Here is a 24,321-nt window from a genome sequence, read left to right on the forward strand (position 1 = left end):
GCTCACTATCAGGTCGAACTGAAAGAGGAACCTAACACAGAACCATGTCTGTTGTGCTGCTCTGGAGTGTTGACAGACTTTCTGTGGCTGCTGCAATACCTTCATTGATTACTCTTTGAGACCTTGTATTTATAAGAATAGCATGGGGAAAAAGAAAAGAGGAAGGTAAAAAGGGAAAAATGAAAGGGCGAAAGAACTTAAACAACACTGAGATTAGCAAAAAAGACAAGGTGTCAGCCGGGAGTTGAAACTAAAACACAAATAGAGCAGTTTTTGAGGACTTTATTATATGTGTGCTAAAAGGGCTAAGAAAAAATAAAAGAGAGGGAGTTTTATTATTAGCCCAGTTTTATGGCAAATACAGTAAAATTGTGGATTTTATTTTAGAAGAGCTTAAACTTTTTTTTCTTTTTTTGCAATGAACTCATCTGTTTTCACTTTGAAGTGACATCTTTGTTTATAAAACTGCCAGCATTCAATTAAAAAGATTTTAAAGGCTTGAGAAAATAAAAAAATTTGCTTGCTCCCTACTCCCCATCCCCCTGGTTACCAAAAGAAAAAAAAAAACCCAACAAATCCACCCCAGTCAATTTGAATGAAAACACCTCTCTACTTCAGAAAAAAAAAAACAACCAAACAACAAAACAAACAAACCCAAATCAGCACTGCATCAAATACAATGCAAAAAAAGTCCTGCTAGTAATGTGAAGAGAAAGCTTACTTCCTTCTTACTGTACTCTGTAAGTATTTGGGCGGGGGGGGGGGGGGGGGGGGAATCTCAACCAAAACTATACCTTCGCTACAGCTTATATTCAAAAATATCATTTTTTTGCCTGGATATAGATGTCTGGAGAATCTAGAACCACTTTTATGGCTGAATATTCCCATATAACACACACACAAGAGACAGAAAGACAGCAGGCAAAACTCTGCACACACATTCATATTTCTCTCGCATCTCTTTTAATTCCCATGGTAGTTGCCCTGAAAGAAGGGCACTACCTCACATTGTCCTCCAGCTGTCTGAAAGTTTAAGTGTTACTCGTGTTTTGTCACCACAAATTATCCCATCAAGTAGAACGTAATTGATTAAGTACTGAAAAATCTTAACTGCACTTTTGCCCTTGTCTCACTTTCGTTTGTGTCATTCATTGATCATAAGCATCTTAAAGGGTAGGCACAATTTTGCTTTGCAACACACAGAATAAAAAGGAATGGGAAGCAAGTTAAATTGTCAACACATTTTATAACATTATATTATCTTACTACTTTTCTACTTTATGACTAATTTTGTCCATGTGCACACCTACATACTTGAGTTGTGAAATTCAGCAGAAGACTTATATTGACTGCACTTCTCCATCTTTTTTAGGTACACCTGCCAAGTTAATAATTTCTTATCATCATGTCCACCTACTTAATTTATAAAATATAGAGTTATTTAGTACTTGCATAAAGCAAGTGTAGGAGACCTTAGCTTAAAGGTCTGACACGCATGAAAACATCCTTGCTTCTCTACTGTTTTTCTAAGCTTGAAGCTGAATTCAGATCTGAATTTAGCTGTAACTTGCCATTAGGAACAAAGTTCCGCACCCCACAACTCCCCCTTCACCACTTTGATAGAAAATTATCCTTTTGAAAACTTGGTATCAACTGTTTGCGTTATTAAAACTAGATGCATACACAATAAAGAGATAGCAAAGGTATCCATGACTACTGGGGATTTATCTTTCATTTATGTATTAATATACACACGTATGTACCTATAGGATATAACCCTATGTCAGGTATTCTGACAACAATACACCTATTTTTAGCCCAAAGGACATACTGACCTCTTTATACATCCTACAAAAGGTTCCAGTTCATGCCTTGGCTGTAGTAAGTGGCAAATCAAGTATGGAGGCAGAAGAATCCTTGGGTTACTCTGAGTAAAAAGAAAACAAAACCAAGATCTTTTCAGATGATCCTCTTATTCTCTGGAGATCTATTTAATGACTGATATTTACCACAGTTGTGAAGAACACGAGAAGAACCAGTAGGCTTTTGGCTAAATGTGGTTAATAATTCCTGCTGCCTCCTGTAACAGGGAAACTGTCAAAGAACTGTTACAGAAAAGCAAACTACTCTGGAAATGCTACAGAGGCAGGGCTTCCCACCCACACCACCTTCAAACAAGTAAATACCATATATAAAAGCTTGATTTTGGCTAGATAATTCATATTAATCCTCTGTTTTATGAGCAATGATCTTGCTACAAAACACAGCAGGAAGTCATCTCAGGGAATTATCTCTGAACATCCAGCCAAAATTGCACATGTTCTTACTAAATGTTCTTAAAAAGATATTTGTAGTTGTAGCTATAAACTAAGAAAAAGTACATCTCTGATTAATCAGAGATTCCGCCTTGCTCCCAAATGATTTTTCAAATGGCTTTGTCACAAATGAACTAGAAGGTCAAATTTTGATTCTTTTCTGGGCATTTACTTTTCTGGCCTCACACCAGACTGAAAAGGCAAGGTTTTGAGTGTTGCTGGATTGAGAGAAACGCCACTGAAACACTTAAAGCTTTTTTTCTGGAATCCAAGAAAATTTCTGTAAAAACAGGAAGAAGAATTAAGTTCTCACTAAAACAGAGACAACAATGCTACTGATTCCTTACTGAATTCAGAGGGGCCTGAATAGCTTCCTGGAAGTCTTATATCTAAGTACAAATAACTACTGCTGTGTTGTACCTTCTCTTGACCAGATCCCTTAACACTACCACTGCAAGAAACAGAAAACCAAACTAAATTTCAGAAGGGAAAACTCTGTTACATTACTTAGCCCTGTAAATTGCAAACAAGCCTACTAAAGAAAAGATCCACTGAAGTAGAAATGGGGTAAGAAAGATCCAAATACTTAGTGCTTATTTTTTACACTGTATTAATACCCAGCAGTGCCAATCTTCATTATAATCTCTGCGCAAGTCCTACATAGTTACACTGCAAGAGGAGATTATGTCCCATAAGAGCCTAGCAAAACCAAAGCATAAGAAAAAAAAAAAACAAAATAAAATAGAAGGAAGCTGGGAATAAGACAATGTTATCTCCATTGGCAAAATGGAGATCTCAGGCTCCAAGCGATATACTGATTTGCACATGGTTACCCAATTTTAGATTGGCAGCAGTAAAAACAAAAGCACATTTTTATGGGAAATGCATTGAAATCCAAATAGTCAATCCTAGAAGTACTTTCTCAATGCATCCATCTTTAAAACAGCTCACACAAATGTATATTTTCAACTCTGTTGATATCACTAAACACACACATGGAAGTGTAACAGCATTCACTGCTGTAGTTTCAGGGGTTTAATTGTTTTTCACATTCTGTATTACCTGCACTCCTTATTTTGAAACAGCAACAAAAAAATTTGTATTGCCTCTATACTTCCTATGGCTAGTAAATTACCATTAAGGGTTAAAAATTCTTGTTTGTGATTATGTGCAAGTATGAGAAACTAGGTTTTTAGGTATTATCTGTGCTCAACACAGAAGAATTCCTAATAAACTTTCAGCATAGCAATGAATTGATTAACTCTGATCCTTTCAAATGGAAAGGGTTTAGCCAGACTTGGATACAAGAGTATATTGCCCCCACTCACAACAAGAGCAAGCCAGGTTAAACTGAGCAGTACACAGTGAGCACTGCAGAGCTGGGCAATTACAGATATGGGTGTATATGTACCTATACACACACACACACACACACACACACAAACACAAACACACACACACACACACAAACACACACACTTAACAGTGTTGGGAAAAGATCTCCCAGCATAGGAAGTTCTGTTAAGGTTGCTATATTGGAATTATTCTTCACCAACAGCATTACTTCTGAACTATAAGCCCTTACAACAAACAATGCTTAAATACAGACAGTATTTCTCTGTTTTGCTAGAGAAACCCTTCCAAAATTCAGTGCCTGCTCAGAAGCAGTAACAAAGAGTTGCAATCTTAAAAAGACAATAGAAAATAAGAACAAGTAAGCACAAATAGAAATTGTTCAGCTGTTAATTAGAACTTTAAAAAACTAACTATTCTTCAAATCCATCAATGAAAACCCTTGGAGAAAAATCTTGGTTTATTGTCTCTTTGATCAGGCTCAAGTCTTTGAGAAGCCCATATCTGTAAAGAGCTGGATTTGTGACTTGGGGCAGAGGTTATACATTTCAAAACCAATTAGCTTCCTACCTAGTATATCTTCTGCCACAAACAAGAGAGGATTCTGCAGAGTATAACAACTAGACCTCACAACATCTCTGAGATGAACATCCCCATCTCTGATTTTCAGGCAGAAAGCAGACACACTCTTCAGGGTAACACTGAATTCCCACTGATGTTCGGAGCATAGACCCCTTACACTCTGCCTACAAAACTGTCCTTTCCCTGCCTGAAACATTTTGATGGTGTACCAAATTGCTTGGAATGTAGTTTAACATTCACGTGTGATTCAGCGCCAGGATTTTCTTGTTGTCATGGTACTCAATCCAGGAGAAATGTGTGCAAAGTTTAATTGCCTGTGATACACCACAAAAGTAATTTACTCGACTAATACTTTATCCTGTCCTACATCCAAAGCTCAGTGAAATGGGGGAGAATGGCTTTTAACCTGAAAACTTTTGGTGATCCATATGCAGGCTAGTCCTACAAACATATGTACTGGTGCAACATGAGAGGGAGAGTCCTTCCCTGGAAGAGGTGGAAATGAGCCATGAGAAGTGTGAACTTCTCAGACATCTCTTACTCCAACATCTCATTAATTGTATCTAGACTAACTTCCTAAGTGAAGAGTCTACTTTACCCCAGTAGTTCTGTGGGTATGTTTGCACACAGACACAGAAAAGATTCAACTCACTGTGCGCTATAGATAAGTATCCATCCAATAAGAGAAAATTCAACTACTGGCAATGCCTTAGCCTCTCTAGCAATTTATATTGCATAAACATTGGAACTTGAAGCCAATTCAAACTCTCACTACAATTAGAAACACATTTCCACTTGTCATCAATTTTTCTGTTTGCCTACATCAGATACAAATTGCTTATCTATTATATCTATTATGAAGGCATCAATGAAAGCTTACGTTACAAAGGATCAGTTATTACTTTAGATTAAATGCTAAATTAATGTTGGTTCACCACATACTGAAATTCCCATCACTCCCTTCAAAGCAGAAACAGCAGGTGAGCTTAAAAATAAATCGTAACTATTTAAGGGAACAATGAAGCAATCTGCCATATCCCACTAATGTATATAATAAGACATAGGAGCCAACTACTCCAAAGGGGCTGGAAAATTCTGTCACATATAAGGTTAGAGTCGTAGAATTGTTTAGATTGGAAAAGACCTTTAGGATCATCAAGTCCAACGATTAACCTAGCACTGCCAAGCCCATCAAATAAACCAGGTCTCTAAGCACTACATCTACACAACTTTAAATGTGGGATGGTGACTCCACCACTTCCCTGGGCAGCCTGTTTCAATGCTTGACATCCATTTCAGTGGAACTGAGTTTCCCAATATGCAGTCTAAACCTCCTCTGGAGGAGCTTGAGGCTGTTACCTCTTGTCCTATTACTTTGTACTTGGGAAAAAGCAACCAACACCGAACTTGCTACAACCTCCTTTCAGCTAATTGTAGGGACCAAAACATCTCCCTGCAGCTTCCTTTTCTCCAGACTAAACCACCTCTGTCCCCTTAGGTATTCCTCATAAGACTTGTTCTCCAGGCCATACATCAGATTCTTCTGGACCTGCTCCAGCAAATTATTCACTCTTTCAGTGAGTGGCCCAGAACTGAACACAGGATTTGAGGTGCAGCCTCACCAGTGCCAAGTACAGGGGCATGATTACTGCCCTGGTTCTGCTGACCACACTATGTCTGATAAAAGCTGGAATGGTCTTGGCCTTCTTAGCCGCCTGGACACAAGCTGTCTCATGTTTAGCCAACTGAAACCCAGCACAACCAGGTCCTTTTCTTGGTGGGCATCTTTCCAGCCTCTCTCCCCCAAACCTGAAATGGTGCATGGGGTTGTTATGGCCCAAGTGCAGGACCTGGCGCTAAGCCTTGTTGAACCTTATAAAACTGGCCTCATCCCATTAATCCAGCCTATCCAGATCCCTCCGTAGAATCATCCCACCCTCAAGCAGATCAACGCTCCTTCCACATTTGGTGTCATCTGCAAACTGACTGAAGGTGCACTTGGTCCCATGTGTGTATGTGTGCACCCCTTGACTGAGATAAATCATGAAGCATTCTATCCTCTAGACATAACTGCTGCTGTTCAGAGCACTATCAAATATTCATTTAAAAGACAAAAGATACGATCACCTTAGTCATCTGCCACATTGATGCTTGTGCTAACCTTTGTATCTTGGAAAACAACATTCCCTAGAGAAAGGAAATGGCACTCAAGATTGGACTTTAGAAACGTTTGAAGTGCTCTTTTTAAGAGTGCAGAGTCTAGCCCATACTTTCCAACCCAGACTAAACTGAGAATCCTAAAACATAAGCACAGAGGAACACGGATTGTACAAACTGCTCTTTGAGCAGGCCAGACAAGCCAGTGTAAACGCTACTCTCTGGGTTAGCCAACATACTCTGACTCTCAGCTTATAAATGAAGAGGACTACATGGCTTGTTGACTGACTTTTGGCCTTTGCTTTGCCTTTTCATATAGACATGACTCTGTCCCTACTTCAGTTGTATAGAAGTACTCTTGCTTTGAAAGGCCTGAAGACAGCTAGGTAGCTTGTACCCCGCAGTGTTTCAATTGGTTTAAACACCAATCTCTCTATCCTCTCCTCAGAATGAAGGGGAAAGAAGAATTGTTTAATTCCTAGAGACAGATGCTGAGACATATGACATGGAAAAGCAACTCCCTGTCTCACTTCTCTCTCACAAAGATACTCACACAGAAGCGACCAAGAATGGGTTCTGCAAGGTGAGATTGAGTTGCACAACTTTTTCTGTGAAGTTGTACTGAAAGCTGGAGGACTTTTTATGGACCGAGAAGCAGACAGAATTTCTTTCTCTTTCTCTCTTTTCCTCTTTCTTTAGCTCTTTCTTTCTTTTAAATAGCTGTGGATTCCCATGATTTATATAGTATAAAGGGACAGCTTTTGCAGAACTACTATCACCAGGAAAAGTGAAACAAAGATGTCCAAGACCTAGCTGAACCAAAGGTCTGAGTAGCCTAGCGTCCTTTAATTAAAGATAGGATTACTTTTTCTCTGCTTTGTGTATCACTTTGTTTCTGTCCATAGTGAATTTAATCTGCCATTCACTGATCAGCCATTCATTCTTGCTGGATCCTCCTGCAATGACTTTGCCCTGAATATCCCAATTAACCTAGCACTATCAGCAGAATATCACCTCCCTGCTCTACCCCCATTTCTGGGTCAGCTAATTTTTCCCTGCCAATCTGCTCATACAAGGCAACTTTCATGAAACACGGTGAGAGGTGCAACCTACCCAACTCACCCTCCACTACTGAACTGTCTTTTCACAAACCTAACCTTTCTGCCAGACACTGATTAGCACGCAGCAGGGCTGTGACAATAGCAACAGTTTTCAAAGGTTCAAAATAAAACACTCAAGCCATTATCCAGCAGTCTGGCAATCAAATTATATTGCCGAGGTACTCAATGAGCCATACTTCCCCACTTATAAGCCCTAAGTCAAACAAATGGTTTTAAATAAAGAGAAGTGTACTGGAAGAGGAGAAAAACATTTTGGAAATGGATTAGGAAAACCTAAACAATCCCATAGGCAATACTATCTTTTCCCCAGAACATGCCAGCAATAGCCTCTGTACTAAAACTACTGAAACAGCTCCTTGTTCAGCTGCAGAACTCACCATTTCATATCCAAGACTGCAATGAATGGGCAGATTCAACTCATGCCCCTAACAGCACATCCTCTTTTCTTGGGTGTTATGTCCCTGCCACAGCTTTGCTCCTAAATCTCTTTAGGGGTAATCCCTCACACCAGTTCATCTGAGGGCTAACAACAAATTGCTGATTAAGCTCCCTTTTCCTTTCTTCTTTAGAGGAACTAAATTACCTCAAAGGGTCCAAGTAATTCTGGATAATAATCATGGCATGTATAGCACTCTCCCTTATTAGAAACCATAGAAAGTTATTCTTTGATGCAGAAATGTAGCAGTTCTGTTCAGGATTGTTTGGTTATAGAAAGCACCAGCTTAGAACTAAAGAAAGAAATCAGCATAGCTGGCAGAACTATAACAAACAGTTCTAAAGACAGTGCTGTTGCCTTCTCCTGATTTCTGTCACATGCAGACACATGTTCTACTGTCCAGAATGACCCGATAATAATAAGGGGAAAAAATAGAAGGAAAACCAACTTATTCCATCATGGAGACAGGCCCATGAATACACATTTATGTATTCATTTGGAAACAAAGGAGATAAGCAGCAAAAAGCACTGACTGTCCAGCTATAAACACAAACTGATACATCTTTTGTGCTCCAATCCTTTTTAGTCTGGAGGTACATCTTGTCATGGTGCACAACCTTTTTCAGTTATGGCACTAGGTATAGAGGTTCGTGCTTTTACGAACCCCAAACAGGCTACTGTAGCACCCAGTAACCTGGGTAATGCTGGGAAGGAGTCCAAGACAACCCCCCCCACACACACAAATCAGCATTAAAAGTCATACCCTCTAAGTGGAGAAGACAGGCCAGTGACAGGTGACCAGACCAATCCACATTCCATTTATAAGCCGATTACACAGTTCTAACATAGCTGTGAAAATTAACAGAGGCTTCTACTATCTTAAGCCATCTTTCCCCGCTCTGCTCCTGCAGATCATTTGGTGGGGAGGCTTCATGTGAATGCACAATGGTTGGATGTTCCCAGAAGAGGGCCCTGACCTGCAGCAACCACTCCAGCTGGAAATGAGGCTGACACAGCTTAAAATAATGACACAACTTGCACGTCCTCAGGCAGGCCCTCTCCCTCCTAATGGACAAATTATTCCCTCCAGCTAGGTTGGCCCAAAAGCCCAATGGGGATTTTATTCTTCTTAGGAGAACAGCTGTCACATGAGAAAGGAAAGAAATATTTATCCTTTTTAATTAAGAAAGATAACTATTTCCATTATGTTACGCGGACCTCCCACGTAACATAGTGTTGGGCGCACTTCTAATACTCTTGGTTAGATAATAGCCATAATCCAGCAGCAATGTATACTAAAAGATCAAAACATAAGAGTAAACTATCTTCTTTTGCAATGTTAGCCTTTGAATATGTGAGAGGGTACAAATCTTAGCAATTAATGACTCAGTATTTAAAATTAAAGGAAAGAAATGGAATCCTTGCCCAATTTGTTGGCAAACAGTGAAGACTGTAAGTGAATACCATTTGCTACTGTTTACCACAACAGGTGGAGTTAGTGTGTTTTCTGAATTCTTCCTGTTTTTCAGCTTACTTCTGTCAAATCTTTATAATGCTACTTTATAAAAGTAGCTTTTTATGGGGTAATCCTTTTTTGAGTTAGTCATTTGAACAAAGGTTGGAGGTTGTGGCAGTTCGTTGGATGGTTCCAATTAAAGGACATGCTATGGAAGTTTCAAAATCACACAGGCAAATTGGAAACTTCTTTTTTTCCCCTCTGAAATTTAGAATTTAATATTATTGCAAGATCTGGAAAACCTCTTTTCTGGTTTTCCATTAAAAAAAAAAAAAGGAAAAGAAAAAAAAGTAGCCAAAAGGCAGTGAATGGAATCAGAACTGAAGAGGGTAAAGAAAAAGAGCATCGTATTTGCCAGGATCACTAGAAGTCTGTTTTAAAGCTAAGTTGCAACAGGAAGGGAGCTTTGATTTCAAACACTGCTTTAAAGTGAAGGATCCCTTCCAAATGCTATTACCAAGCAGATCCTATTGTGATGGTAATGACATGTTGCGTGGGAAGTAGTGGTTTTACTTGGATGCAAAGGGAAAGAACATTACCATGATTGATGTACCATATGAGGGTCAAACCACATAATCACTAACTCACACTGCCCAATGCAGTGGGATTGGGTTACTTAAGAATCTAAGATTTCTAAAGTTTGTTACTATTATTATTATTTCTTTGTAATGGTGAAAATAATTCACAAATTAATTGCATTGTTTCTTAAGCGGATGTCACTAATACTTGATCTACTTTTCACCGGTGTTCTACAAGTTCCACCAAATTCTCATTGCAGCTACCATATCACAGTAGCTGGGTGGTCATACACAGCCAAAGCACATGCCATTTGATAGTTAAGAAAGCCCTCAAAGTGTTACACAAAGAGAAAGTGCAAAGCAAATAATGATGAAACTCTCATTTATCAGCCCTTTACAACTCACATTTTAGTGTGCATATATTGAGGGTATGCACTCGTTTAAGCTCACATATAAAAAGGCTAATTTCATCTTGGAGAAGCACTTTGCAGAAATAGCATGAAAAAACCACCCCATTTCCTTGTTAATGCGTTTTTTAGAACCATCTTCTGCACTAATGAATTCAGAAGGTTCAAATCCTTAGCTCTTCTTCAAACAGCCTGCTTCTACTTGGCACAGCATCCAGTTGCATATATAAAGTCAATGACAATTTAATACATGCTTAAAACACTTTTCTGAATGGACAGATCTAGGATTGGGTTCAGACTGTTAAACTGTAGAACTGGGAGCCTTGTGCACAACAATGTGCCCCCAGGGAGGCCTGACATGTTTCACATATACTTTTCACTTTCTCCTGAGCTAAAGGAGCCTCCAAGACTAGCAGTCTCTGCTGCTTAAGTCTGCTTCAGTTCCCAACTTCAAACAAACAGCATCAAGAAGCTGTTCAAATTCTTTCACCAAAAATACGTAAAAACAGTAAAGTACAAACACTTTAAAAAAAACAGAAAAACATCCATTGAATTTCATTTGTTAAGTGGGTGATAATAACTTGCACGAGTACGACTAGAATTTTTAATTTAATGATGCAAACCCACCTAATTTTGATCATCAAGCATTTTGTATGAATTTGACAGGATGAAAAAGAAAAAGTAACACAACATTTAATGGCTTAGATGTGTTCCTGCTGGTTTGTTTCACATCTCCCATGCCACTTCTTATTTAAAGTGAAACATGCTGTAATAATCAATGGCAAACTTATTATGGTTAACATGTTCAGTGTTACTTCTTTCTAATGCAATTTCATTCACATTTGGTAGAAAATTTCTCCCACAGCCAGATCACAGGGTACTCAACATCCATTCAATTTTTACAGCTGCTACTGTTTATCCACAATCAATACATGATATACATATGTATATGTACCAATCTCAGGACAAGATCCTTCTTACCCTGAAAGAACTCACATGGATCCTTTAAAGAGAACTAACCTGATTTTGAATCTAGTATACGAAACTAACTGCCCTTTACATTTCATAATGCTCAAATGGCAACAACTTCTGTAGCTTGCCAACGTCACTGACTGAATGAATCCAGACCAAATTCATGCCAGACTCTTTGCTACACGGAACAAAATCAGGCACTGTCCCTCCTCAAATAATAATACCACACAAGGGTATTTTTTCAGTGGAAATAATGGTTCGTTGGTCTCCAACTCTTGGTTCTTTGCCATTGTGGAATTGAATTAAATCAGTCCCAGGTCACAAATAATTGAGTTAGACAGTGTCTGCTCTCATAGGTTGTTAAAGGACAGTAGGCCAAAGGAGAAAACTTCAGCTCTACTTTCTTGCAGCAGTCTTCAGTTGCAGAAAGCCTAGATTTGGCCAAGCCAAGGCAAGATGGTTCAGAGCAACTGAAATTCAGTGCCGTCTTGGAAGAGGCCTGAATTCAGCACTTCCAGCCTTTCTGCTATTAGCTATTAACGACAGAGCTTTCTGGAACAGTTCCCGCTCTATAGAGTAGGAAGCTGGGTTTTTAGTACCTATCCCAGAAAATCAGTTACAGTTCATTTAATCACTACCCTATGGCTTTGAATGTACTGCAGAAAGCACTTAGAATCCAGCTTCAGGTACAGTGCCAAGCTGAAATAAAATTTTCACCCACATTTTCAAAGCACTGGAAGGTCTCACACCAATAAAGCCCTGTTCTTTTCTCTGAAAATTAATTCCCTGGGTCATTTAATTTAGATCAATGAAAATTGTCTGTCTGAATCAGAAATAATTTTTGTGTGCGTCTTAAACCACTGAAACCAAGAAATCCAGATTTAATACTGAATTGATTTTCTTAATCATAACCTTATGCTGTTGATAATATTGTAGAGACTTCCAGTAAAAAGAGACATTACATCCCAGCTCTGCTATGAACGATGAACTTTTAAGGAACAGATGTTAGACTCAGGTGAGCCCACAAGCATTTGGATGAGAATAGCAATATTATTCAGATCAACCAAATCTTTTGAATCTCAAATGAAGATAGAAGACAGAGTTCTCTCTGAAATTTTCAAATGGTACTCTTTGCTCTGAAGCTAGCACTTTGAGCTAACCTCCACTTTTAGATCTAAAATATGAATCCCGTCATTGAAAGTAGTTACTAGAAAGCAAAAGAGTAAGGTTAGCAGAAATCCTAGTACCTTTGCTTAATATATTTTCTAACAGACAAACTACGTAAGTACCTCTGTATCTGAGCAAGTACTTATGAAGAGATTCTTCTCAGATTTCCAGTATTTCTGTTCCTCTGTTAAATTGCCAGGAAAACAGACCACATAGGATGACTTACATTACTTCTGGTTCAGAAGAGACTTGGAAAAAAATGAAAAGAAAAAAGGTTTGATTTTAATTCGTGAGGGAGGTCCAGGCAGCCTTATGGCAATTAAAGATGCGATTCAGAAAAAGAGGTGGTATTTGTAAATGAACATGTGTGGAAAAGAGCCAAGGTCTCCAACTTCAAGGTATCAGTTGTATTTCATTTGACATTGGGATTGCCAATACCTGCATAAGGGATTACTATTCATTTTTCCCCCCTTTCCCTTTTCCTTCATCCAGCACATACAGGTCAGCTCAGACAACTGGTTAATTCATGGAGGCATGGATCTATTCTAGCTAATGTCCCTGTTTGACCCCATGTCCCTATGTGACCTGAGCAGCATCAGAAAAGACAGCAAGTGTGACAACCTTATGATTGATCATGTCCTTCGTTTCAAGGCAGAAAGGTGGAGCAGCATGTTGGAGTCCTAAATCCTTGCTTCAAGGCAGGCTGCGTTAGCCTGACACAGACAAAATAGCCAGCCCTGAGACTGATCACTTGCATATAACCTGGCTTAGTGATTACGTGGTAGGTCAACAGAAGAGTAGATTTCAGCCTCTTCAGTGATCTGCTTTAAAGAGTCCTATGGGATCTGGGAAGATGGATCCAAGAATACTTATTGATATTCAGAGATCTCCTTCTCCAAGCTCAAAGTGGTCCATTCCAACCAGCAGCAAACCTGACAAATGCCAGAAGGCCTACACAGATGAACAAGATGTTCTCAGCAAAGCTTGGACATAAAAAGGAAGCATACAAAAGGTGGAAGTGGGGACAAGCAACCTTGAGAATATAGAAACAGTGTCCAAGAACGCAGAGATGGTGTTAGGAAAGCCAAAGCCAACCTAAAGTGGAATAATGCAAGGGATGTCAAAGGCAACAAGCATGACTTCTGTAAGTCACAAGAAGCAAAAGAAAGACTAGGGGAAATGTGGGCCTGCTGCTGAACAGGGCAGTGACCCTGCAGACACAGGACTTGGAAAAAGTTGACGAACTGAATGCCTTCTTTGCCAAAGACTTTATAGTCAGGGATGCCAGGTCTCAGAGACTAGACAGAAAGTCTGAAGCAAGAAAGATGCACTCATGCTGGATCAGGTCAGAGAATGCTTAAGCAAATTGGACTTAAATCCATGGGCCCTAATGTGGTGCACCCACAAGTGCTGAGGGAGTTGGCAGATGTCATTCCAAGGACCTTTAGATTATCTTTGAACAATCATAGCCAATGGGACAAGTGCCTGATAACGGGAGGAAGGCAAAGTTTTCTCATGTTTTCAAAAAGCATAAGGAGGATGACTCAAGGAGCTACAGGCTATTCAGCCTCACCTTAATCCCTGATAAGGTCATGGAACAACTGATGCTGGAAACTGATGCAGGCACGTGGACAAGAAGGCAACTGGGAGTAGTCAGCATGGATTCACAAAGAATTCATATTTGACTAACCTGATAATCTGCAATGAATTGTGTAGCTTGGTAGATGAGAAGAGAGCAGTAGATACTCTCTACCCTGACATCAGAAGAGCTTTTGATACTGTCTCCCACAAAATCCTCATAGAAAATCTGATCTGCTTCACAGCTGAGTAGCTACCTGGAACAGTAATGTTAGCTTTCTATCAAAATAAAAAAGTTGGAGGTTGAGACAGGACTTACCTGAATTTTGTATTTGGGTGGAGAATAACAAAGTGTCTCTGAAGCAATAGGTTAGTCTGCATAAAACCTGATATGAATCTAAATTGCTGCTGGGTGTTCTACTCCAGTCCTTAAAATATGTGAAAACTGGAAGTTGGCCAAAGCAGCTTAGGAGCAACTTATCTCAAGAAGGCTGAGGAAGTGGGAGTTATCATCAAATCTACCTAGTAACACTGCTTGGTAAGAAAGGAATACCATCATAAATGTAAAGTTGACATGACAGAAAATATACCAAGCAAGTATATTTTAATAACTTTACTCTTTCACTTTACTGAAACTATCATCTCTGATAGGATTCATGTGTACAGATAGAGAAGAAGTGCTTGGGTCAGCAAATATTAATACTTTCAATAGATTCAGGAAAAAACGAACAAAGAGATCTGCTTTTCTCTATCTTTTCCAATATAATCTTCATTTCCTTGCTCAGGAAGAGAACAATAATCAATTCCAAGTGGATTTTGAAAAGTGAGAAGCATTTGTTTCAGCCATTGCCATTTGAGTAGTTCATATAAACATACTGATGAATGTAATAAAAGGCATTATGTTTTTTTAATTCCTCACCCACTTGCTTTGAAATTCAGCCTCTCATTTCCCAATGAAAAATGTTTAACATTATCCAAAGACTTAGTTTAACAGAGCAGGTATTTCATAATGCAAGAGACGAACTTCAGCTATTTTGCCAGCTGCTTCAATGCTCCCCAGAACAATTTAAATTATGTTCTGAATAGACTTGTCCCAGTGTCACAACAATACCTGCACGAGGTATTACTTGTTTCTGCCAAGCTAGGTACAGATACATGACCACAGTGGTGTTTCTCTGTCTTACTGGCAATTTGCTTTTCCCCATATAAGCAAATTCTACTCTAAAAAACCTCAAACCAAAAACAAAACAAAAAAACAAATCCAACCACACCACACCCCACATTTGCAGTGGCTGCTGCTCTACAAAGACAAACCTAAATGGTCAAGTTTTTTCTGCGTGTACCTAAAGCATCAGAAACAGCAGCTCAAACGGACACTTGAATGTCAAAACCGGAATATTACAGTGTCCCTGGCAAAGCAAACACTATGCACAGTAAGATATCTCAAATAACACAAGCCCCACCCTTTTCAACTATTGTGAATGCTTATGGCAACAGTGGTAAGAAGAGGAAGATGTGAATCCTCGAGTTCTATGAGAAAGATTCCTACTTTCCACTTTCTGTTAAATGGTGTGGGTTTCCAGAGAAGAAACTGTATCATGCATGAGAAAAACCAGTAAGATAGCAAAGTAGGGAGGACTCCTTGTACTTGTAATTGCCGTGGGCCTCCTGATAAAAATGAGAGAGCATTGAGTTATGCATAAAAGGAATGTGAAATAAGAACTAAGGAAGAGTTTTCGTTATAGTTCAAGAAAAAACAACATTTTATTTCATTCGAGTTCAAAAGAAATCAATCACAAATCCTTAGCCACTTCATTTCCCTAAGCAAAAGCAATCATAACCCATACAATACATGGAGTTTTTCATCACAGTCTGAGTAAGAAAGGAAGATACTTGAACCATAAGTAAAATCTTCCAATGCAACTTGAGGTTATGAGGAGAGAAACAAAGCGAGAGCTTCTCTACTCCCTGCATGAAGCAAGCAAGGAGCGTGAACAAGAATTCCTCATTCACTTTGCCAGGAAATGACTTTCCATTAGAAAGTGAAGTAATAAATGCATACTACCTAAATTTAGAAGAAAGAGCAGAAACAGCAGAAATGGCATTCCAGTTCTGTGCTGTGGCATCAATCCATCAGCATAAAGCTCAGGAAACAAAGCTCATCTTTCACTCACCAGAAGACACCAGGCAGTTCAGCAGAGAGAAAAGAATGGAGTGTGTGCAGGCTCCCATTGCCACAAATGGGACTCTGAGAACAAGTAAGGAGGAAAGAACATGAAGAAAAAAAAGATTTTAAAAACTGAGTGACACAGAAGAAATAAATTAGGAATTCAGGAGTTGTGTAGGAAAGCCAGATGGTGTAAAAAGATAGGAATGTAAGATGAAGGGTTACTGTAGAGCAAGGAGGGTGTTTGTGCATCCCAGAAAGTTTGTATTACTGGGGTTGCCTCCAGCTGAGTTGGGGAACTGACTGAATGTGCTCTTGCTGTGCCAATCCCCTGTACCTCTCTGCCAGAATGGGCTATTTTTCTTTTCCCCTAGAAATGCAGGAATTAAATGATGGCTCCTTCCAATCTGAACAGTGCTATCTTCCAGCTCCACAAAGCTGTCAAATGCGCAAAAGATGACGGATAGAACAATACCACTGAAGTTCCAGGAGAAAGAATACAATTGGACAAGGTTGGACACAAAACCAGCAAGTATAACTTTCATTTATTGGAACTGGTTACTGCTAAGGCACAGTGAATCCCTCATGCTGTCAGGGTACAGAAGACCACTGTGTATGAGCTGAATTCAACTGGTCATGACAACCTCCCTCTACTCCTGACAATAACTATGAGAGTAAAAGGCAGGGTTATATCCTTGTATTGAATATTGACAGCAAAATATTTTTTCCTTCGGCTACTGTCCAGTCTGTACCAGCAAGTGTGCAAGAGCTGGGAAAGCAGCACTACCTTCTTAACAAAGCAGAAACAGCAATGTATCTTCAGGAAGAAACTGCCGTGAAATGTACATCAACAGCTTTCATCATGCTTGATAACATCCATATCTGGATAGCATCAGTGGAACAAAAATAAGCTCTTTGCCTCAGACCAAAGTTGAATAGAAATACAGGCAGCAAGAACTCAGGGATAGTTGCTCTGAAATTTCCCTTTCTATGGGAAATAAATGGTTTGCGGTTTCACAAATGTCTGAATGTTTCCATCTTCCTGTCTGATTTCCCTCTGGTAGCTTTGTGGGAAAAGAACGTAAACTTCCCTAATCCTGCAGGCCACCTTGGGTAAGCCTCATCCTCCTTAGCAATATGACAAATCCTGGAAAAGCAGTAGAAAGTCCAAAACATCTATCTTTGGGCAGGTTAGATAAGCAAGAAGGGTATATCTGTATACAGGTACTGAATTCTATTTCTGAAACAGAAAGTGTATTTCTATTATCTCCAAGCCTTCAATGACCAAAAATAACTAATTTTTTCCACCATCTCATTAGGAAAAACAGAAGATGAAGGAAGACATTTTCCTAAGAGAGATCAGTAGGAAATAAAAGCTTCCCACCTCCTCAGCATTAAAGGCACAACAAGTAGGATATGGAATGATGATATTTAAAATACTCTGATTTCTAAACCAATAATAAGCAAATATGAAAATAAAAGACACCCCCCCCCCCATGAAACCACGCAAACATAAGATATTTTTATTTCTACAATGGAATTATGTCATCCTGCCCTTTAAAGAACATGCCCCACAAAAGGAAAAGTGACCAAGCTGACAGCATAAACTTCGGAGACACTCTCATAAAAAGAAAGGAGCTGACAATACTTGTCTTTTCTGAGGGATGTAATCCCCAGTGTGGATGAGGACAAACCCCCAACAGGACGTTGTTATATGGCACTAGGGGAGCTAGAGCGAGCTACAGTATAAAAGAGCAGTTGTGATAACAAAACTTGCCAACGGCCTGGTAGGTAGGGGTTTTGTGAGCTTCTCCCAGGTAAATCCATGCTTATCTTTCACATCAAGGTCAAGAAAACTCAGCTGCGTGGATCTGTGGCAGTATGAAGACTAACCTAAATGAATACTGGAAAGGAGGTAACTATTTTTAACCTTGGTTTCATAGAGAAACACCCTGGGGCCTTACTCATCATGACAGTACTGGTTGCAATGTTGTAATTAAAATGGAGTTCCCTTTTTTCCTGTGTGTTTAAAAGGATTTTTGTCTGAAGGTAGAGAACACACACCACAAATCATGTTGTAATCAGAGAGTATCAGTAAAAATGTGACTCAAATCTGTCAGCTTACATCAGTCTTCCTTATCCCATGGCGTTTAACAACAAAATAATGCAGACATTTGAGACCTCCCAACATAAAATCACCAGATGCAAAGCTTAATGGTGGTATCACTGACACGATCTGGGCATAAGAAAGTCAACACTATAACATAAGCATTTAATGTGCCCCTTTCATTTGGCTATTAACAGGTCTTCCTGGCTTTTTGACATTTGGCTATTAACAGAGCCTTCCTTCACCTCTTCCTTTTTCAGAAAAAAAAAATGACCCACACAAAATCTCACCTGGAATGATCAAACACAACATTTTCTCCAGCTACAAAAAGCCTTTTAAGAACTTAATTTGACCCTTTGTTCGAAAGGTTAGTTTTTCTTTGGCTTTTCTGGATTTCCCATAAGTATTCTTCTATCTGTCTTGCTATGTTACATATATAGAAAGTAAAAAAATATCTGGTTTTATGACGCCTTTATCCTTATTATTCTTCTAGAGCACTTTTCCAACCTGTGACATAAATAACAGAAAACTTCTTGGAAGCTGATGAGTTTCCTGAGAGCAACCTGCTCATTCCCTTACAGACTGATTTCTCTAAATCCCTTTCATCAGGAAAATGCTCCCAGGCCACTGCAAGTGCTGGGAGACTTCACCTTACACAATTCTCAACATGACAAAGAGAGCCAGCAAGGCTCGATTTTCATCTCTTTCACCCTTGTTCCAATCATCAGGACAACCTTGAAGCCAGTGGATCCTGGGCTAGGATAAAAACAGTTAAGAAAGAAAAAAAAACAAGAATGAGCATGAAGACCCGTGAACAGAGAAGGGAAGTTAGCAGCAGGGATGCAATTATAATTTGCTTGGCATGGGAGTCTGCACCTGATTTTGAATGGGTGAAGCAGTACTCGTCTATTCCCTGGCCTTCACCTGCCTCCACAGACCCCCAAACAACCCTGGTGATGTGCGGTAGGAAAAGGGAGGCAGGAGGTGCAGTGCTGGGATCGAACATGCTTGCGCCAGCAGGGAGATTTTCTGTGATGTGGCTGCTGTTTGCAGCTGTTTTCCAGCCCCTTTTTTCTTCCGTTGGCTACAGCAAAAGGCCCAGATCTGTAGTAGAACTTTAGCCTCATTAGTATAAATGATTTCTAAGCAGGATGCCTCTAAGTGGTTTCTGAATGACCACCACTAGTATGTTCTTCAGATCAAGAGCAATCTGCTGCTTATACCGCCCTGCCTGATCCAGAGGGACTATCCCAAACCCCTGAGAAGACAGCTGCTTTTGGCTTCAGTGAGCTTTCAATCAGGCTCCATTATCACAGGACTGATGAGAGTGGGGAATCATTTAATCTTTTCACAGGTTGCATTTCAATGATTGGGGCCCTAAAATGTGTTGCTCACTTTACTGAAGTATTTATAGTTCTTAAATGTTGATACCTAAAATGCTGTTAGTAAATAACCCAAGAAACAAACAAAAACACCCTACCAGCAGCACGTTGCAGTGGCCTGAAGAGGTTGTAGAGAATACAACAAAAGGCAGGACAAATGGCCTTTGGCACCTAACCTGTAAAGTCATTTTCACTCATTTCAAGGAGAGGAGGAGAGAAAGAGAAGGAAACCAGAAAGGCTGGGTTCAGCCGGTGTCTCTGTCAGCCCACCTGAGCATCTTCTGCATGTTCCAAAGAGACCTAGTGTCCAGTCTGAATTAGCCTCCCTGTGTTCCCCAGGTTAGCACTCAGAGTTTTCCTCTATGTCCCTATGAATGATGATTATTCTGCTCTGGCACATAACCAGTGTGTTGCATAACTGGGAAGAAATCTAGCGTGCATCCCCGCACTGCGAGGATCATGTTCAAGCAGTGTGGGCTGCCCTCCAGAACAGCAACGTCAATCAAGCAACAGAAGGATGCTTCCTTTCCGTAAGGGGAAAAAGATGGGGGGGGGGGGGGAGGAGGAATCAGCTTTAATACAACTTTGGCTTCCTTTTTTTATGCTGCAGATTCAGAGCAGGATATTCACTAACAGCTCAACAAGAAAAGCTACCCCTGTCATTACAAGAACAGGTACAAGGGACCTGGCACAAGATCTACTTTGCTAAAGCCAGAATTAAATACCAAAATTGACCAAAGAACAGATATTAATGAAGTCTGGACTGCCTCGTGCTGTGCTTAATGGAAGTGTTGTGACATCCTTCTGACAAACCCACCTACTGATTGCTTGATTTAATGATATGAAGAAAACATCCATAGCTCAAAAAAGCCCCCTAAACTAACAAATTACACAAATGTATCATAAAGAATCCCATCAAAGAACGCCAAATCCAAAAAAACCCTCTGAGACAGACAACATGGATGGAACCTGTAGTTTGTGTTAACTGGTATACAGAGCAAAGCCATTGCAGGTATATTTCCTCTAAAGGACATAGAAACTGCCCACAAACCTCTCTTCTACAGTACATCTTCAGTTTCTCCATTCAAAAACATAAGAGTTTTTTTTTCAGATAGGGTTTTCAGGGCTAGATGAGCCAAAGTTCGAACAGTGCTCCATTGATTCCAGCTCGATTCTTCTGTTTTGGAACACTGATTTTTTTACATTTCCTAGACTCATACGATCAGGTGTCCAAGGCTGCGGTTAGCTTGCTCAAATTGTACTCTACTCCTCTTTGTGGAACAAGTAACTGTGGTTTGCTGACTAAGCTGTTTGCTGTTTTTAATCTGTTTTTGTAAAGGAAAGTTCAGTTCCATAGCTCAGCCTTAGATTGTCATGGGTGTCAATAACAGAAGGAAAGGTTCTTTGCTGAATATCCTTCCCTGAATGCAAACTAAATGGACAAACTGCAGCCTCGTCACTATGAAAAAACATGATGAAACCAGAATTGGTTTTGGAGGGCTGCTGCTTCTCACAGTTCTCTCAGCTAGCACTCAAATCCCACCTCATCCTCCGCATTATATTGGATTCAGTAGTCAGTTAACAAAGGGAGTAAGAAGACTTGGAGGCAGCTGCCCTCTGCATAACCCACGTGCCAAGTACAGGGCAGACATGAGCAAAACAAGCTCACCACACTGCTCTGCTGGTGCAAACGAGGCCTGGCCAGAAGATATAGCATCTTGCGGTTGGAAAGTGACTGTGATACCCACCCACAGCAGTTACGAGAAGTGCCAGAATATCACCCCAAATTTAGGCTGAAGATGCCAATGATATTTTAGGGTGCCTTCTCGGGGTAGATAGTGTGACATTATTCCCCCAGAATTCTAATACTGCACAGAGGCAGTGCTTTTAAAGTTTTTAGCTTAATTTCAAAACTCAGATTTTTAAATACGGATTACCTATGCTTGTTATTACAAGAAAATGGACTTCAAGTTCCAGCTTCATGAACGAAGGCTGACAAGCACTTTAGAAGACCTAGCTCCCTATCAGGGACTTAGGGACTAACCTCAGTGGCTAAGGATGAAATGCTTGACCCTGACACACGAATGATGTTTTCAAGTCCTCAAAAAGCACTTCCATTTGTGAAATTTGACATCCAATAGTAATAATGGACCCCAAACCAAAACAGTTGAACCCTCACTTCTTGTCTCATCAAGGGAATGGTCAGTTTAGGGTGCTAATGTAGGATAAACTTGGCATAAGTTACCATATGATCATCAACCTCTCCTTTAGGGCTTGGATTTATTGCTCATTTTTTTCTACTCTCTCCCACTGTTGACAGTGAAGATTATGCAGCTGAAGCCACACGGATGCCCACATACTTTTCTCAGTCTGTTTTGACTTCAGAAAACTGTAGGGAAACAAAAGGTCAGTGAAGTGGGCATAATTTGTGATCTCTTAACCATATTTTTGTGCCTGTTTCTCCTCTTGGTCCTTTCTGCTTTCCAAGCTCTCACCAGCATTTTCAAGTTTTCTAACACAAAAGCAGCAGAGCTCCCCAGCTTCTCTAAACATGAAACTGTTCCTCCTCTCCAGAATAATCTTGTCTTGCCAACTGTATTTAAAGAAAAATCTAGTTTTTGTCTTTTAATAAAAAGTATTAATATCTCTTGCCCTGCTTCACACGTTGTCTTAAGCTTGCACTGCACAGGATATCATCTAGCACCAGCAAACAGCGTCTCTAAACCACGGAATTGATGTCAAGGACCTTTGCATGCACCAATCATAGCCCAGTAGGCCTATACAATGCTATACTGACTATAACCAGGTTTTTATATCTAGCTACAGTGACTTTTCAGTGACTTTCATTAATTTTGAGCTTGCTCACCCCCCCTGCTCCAACTATGAACCCTTTGTCTAGTATGAGACATGTTAGAGGGGCTGAGTAATGGCAGAGGGTTTAACCTACTTTTCTTCATGCAAGTTTAAACTTACTGCCAATCACCTCCTTTTTTTTTCTCAAATAAAAACTACTTTATTTTTAAGCTAGACTAGATATTCCAAGACATTCAAGCTTCTTTTTCTTGGACCTCACTTACTTGGAACACAAAAATCCTCATCCTGAAATAATCTACCGAGATTAGCCTTTAGAGATGTGTTAATTGCCTTGAGTAAATTAGCATTTAGGTAATTGAAGGCAATAAGTGAAAAAAAAGAAAAGTAGCCAAGTGCAGGCAAACCATGGTTGTCCAGACAAGTTAAAGTAGTAATTTGGCTTGACTTTGGCTGCTGAGATTTTCACATCTATGAGTGGTGTGGCTTTTCGCTCATCTTACATTTGATTTCTTTGAGTGTAAAAGGTAAGTCTGTAGGTAGCTAAGTCTCTTGCAGGATTTGAAGTGAGAAATTTTACTGACACTTCATTTGGAAAAATACCCACCAAAGAGAAGTGAAAATAACGAGAAGAAGAACAATGAGTTAAAGATCTTCTGAGGCAGACTTCAAGTTGAAAACTGAGAGATCGGTTATGACAGGAAGAATAAAGCTTACTTGAACCTCAGAGATTTTTATGAAGTCAAGCTGAGGAGACCTCCACTTAAGAGGAAAATTTTCATAAAGAGAACTGTGGAAAGCCCAGAAATACAGACTGTCATAGCTGGCAGATCAAGGAATCATTAGAGGCTGTAATGAGACTAGATCGTTCTTAGTTACTCAGGGCCTTCCAAAAATACTGGCTAACAAGTGTCAAACCCCTGGCAGCCAGGGTTTTTTGGAGTGTGGTGAAATGTTCCAGCTAAACCCTTGAGCATAACTGCTGAAACAGTGCCAGTGATGTCTTTATAAGCAAGCGGTGGGTAGATCATTCATACCAAGTTGGGGCTCGTTTCAGTGATTCATGGAATGAAAATTATGAAAGAGAAACTTATAACCCAGCTAGAGTAGACATCCAACTTGAAAAATAAAAGTTAAACTCGTGAAATATCACGATGGCATATTGAGGTACTACTGCTAATATTATAACCCAGCCATTCAGCAGTCAAAATGCAAATCCTCCCCGAAATGTTAACAATGACCCATTCAGCAATGCTGGAAAAATCTCACTACTACGTCAGTGGAGCATTACGTAAGAGCTAGCAATCTGCACTTGGCCAGGGGAACTACTTTTAAAAACCTTGAACTGTGAGTTATGATAGAGTAGGAATGGAAACCAAATCATTTCTTACAGAGACTTAAAGTACGGAACAGCAAAACAGGCCAAGAATGAGTGAAAGAGACTGTGTGCCTTTACTTGCTGACCTTGAACTTGGAGTTGCTGAATATAGGGTCTCACTTTAACTGCATCATCAAAAGTTCAAGGGAAAAGTTATGAATAGGAGGAATTGATTAGGTTTTTTTTTCTTCTTTATCTCTGTCATGAGGAGCTACTTCTTATGTCTTGATACAGCCTGTGACCACCACAGTAATCATCCATTTACAGGAGTATTGAGGAAACCTGAACCCTTGTTACATGTTCTTCTAGCACTCGTGGTGAATCAGATACATCCCAAAATGAGCAGGCAACAAC

General features: G+C 39.8%; 1 long non-coding RNA gene across 6 annotated transcripts in view; it reads right to left on the reverse strand.

Moving 5' to 3' along the window:
• LOC136007667 (uncharacterized) overlaps nt 1-24,321 on the reverse strand; it is a 282,089-nt gene that overhangs the window by 233,958 nt on the left and 23,810 nt on the right. For 5 of the 6 annotated variants that reach the window (XR_010609801.1, XR_010609803.1, XR_010609802.1 and 2 more), the window contains exon 2: nt 1,836-1,927. The exons of the other annotated variant lie outside the window; for it this stretch is intronic. This is a non-coding gene — a long non-coding RNA (uncharacterized LOC136007667). The remainder of the gene's footprint in view (nt 1-1,835; nt 1,928-24,321) is intronic. 6 annotated transcript variants of the gene reach the window in all.

This window comes from Lathamus discolor, chromosome 2, assembly GCF_037157495.1.
Source record: "Lathamus discolor isolate bLatDis1 chromosome 2, bLatDis1.hap1, whole genome shotgun sequence".
NCBI lineage: Eukaryota > Metazoa > Chordata > Aves > Psittaciformes > Psittacidae > Lathamus > Lathamus discolor.